Source organism: Carassius carassius, chromosome 43, assembly GCF_963082965.1.
Source record: "Carassius carassius chromosome 43, fCarCar2.1, whole genome shotgun sequence".
Taxonomy (NCBI): Eukaryota; Metazoa; Chordata; class Actinopteri; order Cypriniformes; family Cyprinidae; genus Carassius; species Carassius carassius.
Window position 1 is genome coordinate 26,033,175 of NC_081797.1, and position 7,500 is coordinate 26,040,674.

Consider the following 7,500-nt stretch of genomic DNA (forward strand, 5'->3'; position numbering starts at 1 on the left):
CTTTCCATTTCCCCCAACAACTTTTCAAACATTCTTTCTCTTGCCCCTTTCTCGTCTTTTCCTAAAGTCACACCCAAAATTTTTGTTTCCTTCACCTCCTCAAAATTAAAAACTCCTCCTAAATTTAATACCTTTCCAAACTTCATGTACACAGTTTTTTCTTCATTAACTCTTGCACCTGTACCTTTACCATACCTCTCTACATTTCTCATTACTTCCTTCATACTTTCTAAGTCTTTTAAAATCAGTGTTGTGTCGTCTGCATATTGGAATATCTTTTTCTCTTCTTTACCTTCTTCTATTTTAATACCTTGAATGCTTTTATCTTTCTTAATCATTAAACCTAAAGGTTCTGCTACCAAAGTATATATCTGTGCAGAGAGTGGACATCCTTGCCTTATTGACCTTGTTATTCTAAAAGGTTCCGTTAAGAAACCATTACACATCACTCTTGTCATTACGTTATTATATAAAATTTTTATCCATTCGTTAAAATTTTTTCCAAACCCAAAACGTTCTAAAATCGCAAATAAAAAATCATGTTCTACCCTATCAAAAGCCTTTTCAAAATCTAAATTTACAACATTCATTTAAATAGCTTATTATGTCTCTTACACTACTCGTTATATCAGCAATATCTCTCCCTCTTACACCATATGCCTGATTAGTCACTATAATTTTGGGTAAAATATTTTTCATTCTGTTTGCAAGAATTTTAGATAGTATTTTTAAATCTGTGTTTAACATTGTTATTGGCCTAAAATTACTCAAATTATTTTTACTTCCTTTCCTTTTATAAATTAATTTCATCAACCCTATACTCATCCTCTGATCCAATTCTCTTTTATTAAAAATCTCTTTATATACTTCCTTTAAAATCCCACTTATCTTCTCTTTAAAAACTTTATAAAATTCATTTACTATCCCATCTGTCCCCGGGCTTTTGTTTCCTTTTAAACTATTGATAGCTTGTACAATTTCCTCTTCACTAATTTCTTTATCACATTCCTCTTTATCTTCTCTACTTACTTTAGCTGTAACACTCTCTAATAACTGATTTTTCTCTTTTTCGTCGATTCCTTTTGTTTCAAAAAGCCCCTCATAATAGTCTTTCACCTCTATTAAAATTCCACTTATATCTTTCACTATTTCTCCTTTTTTATTTTGTAATTCTTTTATTAACTTTGCCTTGCCTCTACTTTTTTCCAAATTAAAGAAAAATTTTGTACATTTTTCTCCTGCAATTGTGTTTTTTGCCTTACTCCTTATAATTGCTCCTTTACACTTTTCTTCCTCAATTTTCCGCAACTCTTCCTCCAAAAGTATTATCTGTTTTATGTTTACTTCACTTTTAATTGACTCTTCTCTGAGTTTTTTCCTTATTTCCAGCTCCTTTGCTTTTTTAACTTTCTGTACCATTTTGCTATAGTTTATAGAATATTTTTTTATTTCATACTTTACATTTTGCCACCATAAGCGTTTATCTTCAAAGTACATTCCGTCCTCTTTCTCTTTATCTAATATTTCCTCAATTCCTATTCTATAACTTTCACTTGTCAAAATTTCTGAATTTAGTATCCACACTCCAGGCCCTTTTTTTCTTTACTAAAATCAATATTCCATAACAGCATTTTGTGATCACTCAAGCTGGTATCCTCATAACAAATGTCCCCCAAAAAATATTCCATATCCCTTTCACTTAAAATAAAATCGATTCTTGTCTGACACATAAAATTCCCAACCAGTTGTCTTCGGGAAAAGTCTCTTTTCCTTTCATGGTTTTCCCTCCAAACATCTATCAAATTTCTCTCCTCCATCATTTCTTTTAACTCTTTCCTTCCCACATCTGTTCTAAAAACCATCCCATCTGCCATGTCCATCTTACTAAAAACAGTATTAAAATCCCCAACTAAAATGACATTTTTATATTTCTTTATTACAATTCTTAATCCCTCAAAAAAAATATTTTTTTCTCCCTCTTGAGTGGGCGCATGCAAATTAATTATCACAAATTCATGATCATCTTTCCTAATATTAATCCCAACACATTTGCCTTTTTTGTCATTATAGACTTCATATGAATTAATTTCAACATTTTCCTTTATTAAAATGGCTACCCCCCTTCCTAACCTTCCATCACCATTATTATAAAACATTTGTCCTTTCCATCTTTTTTTCACATCCTCAATCATTTCATCTTTCCAGTTTGTTTCTTGTAAAATTATAATATCCAGTTTTTTGCATAGTTCTTTTACCATCTCAAATTTCTTAACACTCATTAAACCTCTTGCATTTAAACTCACAAAGTTTAAAACCATTCCAATAAAAAATAAACATTTAAAACCACTCATCTTTAGTCTCTCTCACAATCTTGTTCTTGTATCAATCCCAACTTCTTTTTATCTATTTCAGTCATCTTTTTCTTTCTAGCAACATTAAGATATGGCTTTACCTTCATTGATTTTCTTCTTATCATTTTTCCAACCTTTTCTCTTTCTTTTCTTGCCTCCTGTTGTTCCATATCCAGTTCCTCCACCTCGTCGCTCTCCTCTTCATCATTTACTTCCTTGTCAGTTGCACCATTCTGTTCCTCTCCATCCGCTTTATCATCCTCCATTCTGTCTACTTCTCCGTCCTGGTGACTTTGGTCCTTCAACTTCTGATTTTCCATATATTCTATTTGCTCTTGTTGTTTGTTTTCCATCGTCTACAATCTCCTCTTGCACCTGCCTATCCATACTTTGATGCTCCTCTGATTGCTTCTCATTACCGTCCATCCAGCATTCACATATATTAAGAGGTTTGCCACAGTCTGAACATTCAATCGCTGTACAGTCTCTTGAGAAATGTCCTTGATCATTGCATTTAAAACATTTAAACTCAGGACAGTCTTTGATGATATGTTCTGGACTTAAACACAATCTACAAGTTTTGACCTGCCTACTGTGTATTATCCTGAAGTACTGTGAACCTTCAGTTGTCTCAAACCTTGTACTGTATGGCAATGATGCCACCTCCTTTGGGAACTTGACCTTAACAAATCTTGTCCCATCCTCTATCTCTGTTCCTGGATAAAACCTCCTCCTTATCTCTGTTATGGGAGTAACTCCCCATCCTTCCAATTTCAAGGTTATGTCATCATCATCTAGATACACAGGCAGATGCATGAACGAGACTACAAATTCTCTGTCCTGGAGTTTTTTAACATCACATATTTGTCCTTTAATTTGCAAACCATTTAACAGTCCATCACAAACTTCCTCCGTTTCAAAAGTCACTTCATATTGTTTATTAGTCTTTGGTCTTACCGCAAGAATTTTTTCCACGCTCACTTTTTCCTTTATTGCTCTAATTATGTCCTCCGCTCCTCCATTAAGCACTTTACTGATGTCAATTATTGATGTAGCTTCTTTTGAATAGATCCTTTGTTTCTTCATTTCTTTTGCCATCATCCCTTCTCCTTGTCTTAATCCTTTTCCTTGTTCAATTGCATTAGTTTGTTTCAAATTCGTTGCTAGTTGTGAAACAAGCAGTTGATCCAGTTCACTCATTCTGAAAAAAAAAAAAAAAAAAACCACTCCCCAGACAGCATGAAGCTGCTGGTTCGTGGTTTAAGACTTATTAAATAGATAAAGAAAAAATCCTGTTTCAATTCAGTCTTAAATCAAAAAAATTAACAAACAAACAATTCTAGAGTTAGCTTCCGTCCTTTCCACACACACTTGCACTTCCTGGGTTGTACCACTACAATGAACAGGGGTGCACAGGTTGGTATGGCCGTAAGCGAAAACTGCTGCAAAGAGAGGGCTATTTAAAGATCAGCCACTCTAATCTCCAGTACATTATATAAGTCGGGAAGAAAACCCAAAAGCTTACAGCACCTGGAATTATTCCCAGGCAGTCTACCATCCAAGTAGTAACCAGTACCAAACATGCTAAGATTCGGAGATCGGGCATTGACTCTTTTTTTTTTTTTTTTTTTTTTTTTTTGCAAGATTATTATATAATTAGTGAAAAATTTCCAAAAAGCTTACAGCACCTGGTATTCCCAGGCGGTCTCCCATCCAAGTACTAACCAGGCCCAAACCCGCTTAGCTTCCGAGATCAGACGAGATCGGGCATAGCCAGGTTGGTATGGCCGTAAGCGAAAACTGCTGCAAAGAGAGGGCTATTTAAAGATCAGCCACTCTAATCTCCAGTACATTATATAAGTCGGGAAGAAAACCCAAAAGCTTACAGCACCTGGAATTATTCCCAGGCAGTCTACCATCCAAGTAGTAACCAGTACCAAACATGCTAAGATTCGGAGATCGGGCATTGACTCTTTTTTTTTTTTTTTTTTTTTTTTTTTTGCAAGATTATTATATAATTAGTGAAAAATTTCCAAAAAGCTTACAGCACCTGGTATTCCCAGGCGGTCTCCCATCCAAGTACTAACCAGGCCCAAACCCGCTTAGCTTCCGAGATCAGACGAGATCGGGCATAGCCAGGTTGGTATGGCCGTAAGCGAAAACTGCTGCAAAGAGAGGGCTATTTAAAGATCAGCCACTCTAATCTCCAGTACATTATATAAGTCGGGAAGAAAACCCAAAAGCTTACAGCACCTGGAATTATTCCCAGGCAGTCTACCATCCAAGTAGTAACCAGTACCAAACATGCTAAGATTCGGAGATCGGGCATTGACTCTTTTTTTTTTTTTTTTTTTTTTTTTTTTGCAAGATTATTATATAATTAGTGAAAAATTTCCAAAAAGCTTACAGCTCCTGGTATTCCCAGGCGGTCTCCCATCCAAGTACTAACCAGGCCCAAACCTGCTTAGCTTCCGAGATCAGACGAGATCGGGCATAGCCAGGTTGGTATGGCCGTAAGCGAAATCTGCTGCAAAGAGAGGGCTATTTAAAGATCAGCCACTCTAATCTCCAGTACATTATATAAGTAGGGAAGAAAACCCAAAAGCTTACATCACCTGGAATTATTCCCAGGCAGTCTACCATCCAAGTAGTAACCGGTACCAAACATGCTAAGATTCGGAGATCGGGCATTGACTCTTTTTTTTTTTTTTTTTTTGCAAGATTATTATATAATTAGTGAAAAATTTCCAAAAAGCTTACAGCACCTGGTATTCCCAGGCGGTCTCCCATCCAAGTACTAACCAGGCCCAAACCCGCTTAGCTTCCGAGATCAGACGAGATCGGGCATAGCCAGGTTGGTATGGCCGTAAGCGAAAACTGCTGCAAAGAGAGGGCTATTTAAAGATCAGCCACTCTAATCTCCAGTACATTATATAAGTAGGGAATAAAACCCAAAAGCTTACAGCACCTGGAATTATTCCCAGGCAGTCTACCATCCAAGTAGTAACCGGTACCAAACATGCTAAGATTCGGAGATCGGGCATTGACTCTTTTTTTTTTTTTTTTTTTTTTTTTTTTTTGCAAGATTATTATATAATTAGTGAAAAATTTCCAAAAAGCTTACAGCTCTTGGTATTCCCAGGCGGTCTCCCATCCAAGTACTAACCAGGCCCAAACCTGCTTAGCTTCCGAGATCAGACGAGATCGGGCATAGCCAGGTTGGTATGGCCGTAAGCGAAATCTGCTGCAAAGAGAGGGCTATTTAAAGATCAGCCACTCTAATCTCCAGTACATTATATAAGTAGGGAAGAAAACCCAAAAGCTTACATCACCTGGAATTATTCCCAGGCAGTCTACCATCCAAGTAGTAACCGGTACCAAACATGCTAAGATTCGGAGAACGGGCATTGACTCTTTTTTTTTTTTTTTTTTTTTGCAAGATTATTATATAATTTGTGAAAAATTTCCAAAAAGCTTACAGCACCTGGTATTCCCAGGCGGTCTCCCATCCAAGTACTAACCAGGCCCAAACCTGCTTAGCTTCCGAGATCAGACGAGATCGGGCATAGCCAGGTTGGTATGGCCGTAAGCGAAAACTGCTGCAAAGAGAGGGCTATTTAAAGATCAGCCACTCTAATCTCCAGTACATTATATAAGTCGGGAAGAAAACCCAAAAGCTTACAGCACCTGGAATTATTCCCAGGCAGTCTACCATCCAAGTAGTAACCAGTACCAAACATGCTAAGATTCGGAGATCGAGCATTGACTCTTTTTTTTTTTTTTTTTTTTTTTTTTTTGCAAGATTATTATATAATTAGTGAAAAATTTCCAAAAAGCTTACAGCACCTGGTATTCCCAGGCGGTCTCCAATCCAAGTACTAACCAGGCCCAAACCTGCTTAGCTTCCGAGATCAGACGAGATCGGGCATAGCCAGGTTGGTATGGCCGTAAGCGAAAACTGCTGCAATGAGAGGGCTATTTAAAGATCAGCCACTCTAATCTCCAGTACATTATATAAGTAGGGAAGAAAACCCAAAAGCTTACAGCACCTGGAATTATTCCCAGGCAGTCTACCATCCAAGTAGTAACCGGTACCAAACATGCTAAGATTCGGAGATCGGGCATTGACTCTTTTTTTTTTTTTTTTTGCAAGATTATTATATAATTTGTGAAAAATTTCCAAAAAGCTTACAGCACCTGGTATTCCCAGGCGGTCTCCCATCCAAGTACTAACCAGGCCCAAACCTGCTTAGCTTCCGAGATCAGACGAGATCGGGCATAGCCAGGTTGGTATGGCCGTAAGCGAAAACTGCTGCAAAGAGAGGGCTATTTAAAGATCAGCCACTCTAATCTCCAGTACATTATATAAGTAGGGAAGAAAACCCAAAAGCTTACAGCACCTGGAATTATTCCCAGGCAGTCTACCATCCAAGTAGTAACCGGTACCAAACATGCTAAGATTCGGAGATCGGGCATTGACTCTTTTTTTTTTTTTTTTTTGCAAGATTATTATATAATTTGTGAAAAATTTCCAAAAAGCTTACAGCACCTGGTATTCCCAGGCGGTCTCCCATCCAAGTACTAACCAGGCCCAAACCTGCTTAGCTTCCGAGATCAGACGAGATCGGGCATAGCCAGGTTGGTTTGGCCGTAAGCGAAAACTGCTGCAAAGAGAGGGCTATTTAAAGATCAGCCACTCTAATCTCCAGTACATTATATAAGTAGGGAAGAAAACCCAAAAGCTTACAGCACCTGGAATTATTCCCAGGCAGTCTACCATCCAAGTAGTAACCGGTACCAAACATGCTAAGATTCGGAGATCGGGCATTGACTCTTTTTTTTTTTTTTGCAAGATTATTATATAATTAGTGAAAAATTTCCAAAAAGCTTACAGCTCCTGGTATTCCCAGGCGGTCTCCCATCCAAGTACTAACCAGGCCCAAACCTGCTTAGCTTCCGAGATCAGACGAGATCGGGCATAGCCAGGTTGGTATGGCCGTAAGCGAAAACTGCTGCAAAGAGAGGGCTATTTAAAGATCAGCCACTCTAATCTCCAGTACATTATATAAGTAGGGAAGAAAACCCAAAAGCTTACAGCACCTGGAATTATTCCCAGGCAGTCTACCATCCAAGTAGTAACCGGTACCAA

At 37.6% G+C, this 7,500-nt stretch overlaps 10 non-coding genes across 10 annotated transcripts; all 10 read right to left on the minus strand.

The window, feature by feature from the left end:
• Window positions 1-4,027: 4,027 nt before the first annotated feature.
• Window positions 4,028-4,146, minus strand: LOC132125656 (5S ribosomal RNA). The gene has a single exon (XR_009427049.1). It is a non-coding gene; the product is annotated as a 5S ribosomal RNA (ribosomal RNA).
• A 243-nt stretch (window positions 4,147-4,389) lies between these two features.
• Window positions 4,390-4,508, minus strand: LOC132125657 (5S ribosomal RNA). The gene has a single exon (XR_009427050.1). It is a non-coding gene; the product is annotated as a 5S ribosomal RNA (ribosomal RNA).
• A 243-nt stretch (window positions 4,509-4,751) lies between these two features.
• Window positions 4,752-4,870, minus strand: LOC132125719 (5S ribosomal RNA). Its single transcript, XR_009427108.1, has one exon. It is a non-coding gene; the product is annotated as a 5S ribosomal RNA (ribosomal RNA).
• Window positions 4,871-5,104: 234 nt separating this feature from the next.
• LOC132125658 (5S ribosomal RNA) lies at window positions 5,105-5,223 on the minus strand. The gene has a single exon (XR_009427051.1). It is a non-coding gene; the product is annotated as a 5S ribosomal RNA (ribosomal RNA).
• Window positions 5,224-5,468: 245 nt separating this feature from the next.
• Window positions 5,469-5,587, minus strand: LOC132125874 (5S ribosomal RNA). The gene has a single exon (XR_009427254.1). It is a non-coding gene; the product is annotated as a 5S ribosomal RNA (ribosomal RNA).
• Window positions 5,588-5,823: 236 nt separating this feature from the next.
• LOC132125732 (5S ribosomal RNA) lies at window positions 5,824-5,942 on the minus strand. Its single transcript, XR_009427120.1, has one exon. It is a non-coding gene; the product is annotated as a 5S ribosomal RNA (ribosomal RNA).
• A 243-nt stretch (window positions 5,943-6,185) lies between these two features.
• Window positions 6,186-6,304, minus strand: LOC132125832 (5S ribosomal RNA). Its single transcript, XR_009427215.1, has one exon. It is a non-coding gene; the product is annotated as a 5S ribosomal RNA (ribosomal RNA).
• A 232-nt stretch (window positions 6,305-6,536) lies between these two features.
• Window positions 6,537-6,655, minus strand: LOC132125744 (5S ribosomal RNA). The gene has a single exon (XR_009427131.1). It is a non-coding gene; the product is annotated as a 5S ribosomal RNA (ribosomal RNA).
• A 233-nt stretch (window positions 6,656-6,888) lies between these two features.
• LOC132125696 (5S ribosomal RNA) lies at window positions 6,889-7,007 on the minus strand. Its single transcript, XR_009427086.1, has one exon. It is a non-coding gene; the product is annotated as a 5S ribosomal RNA (ribosomal RNA).
• Window positions 7,008-7,236: 229 nt separating this feature from the next.
• On the minus strand, window positions 7,237-7,355 carry LOC132125722 (5S ribosomal RNA). The gene has a single exon (XR_009427110.1). It is a non-coding gene; the product is annotated as a 5S ribosomal RNA (ribosomal RNA).
• Window positions 7,356-7,500: the final 145 nt, after the last annotated feature.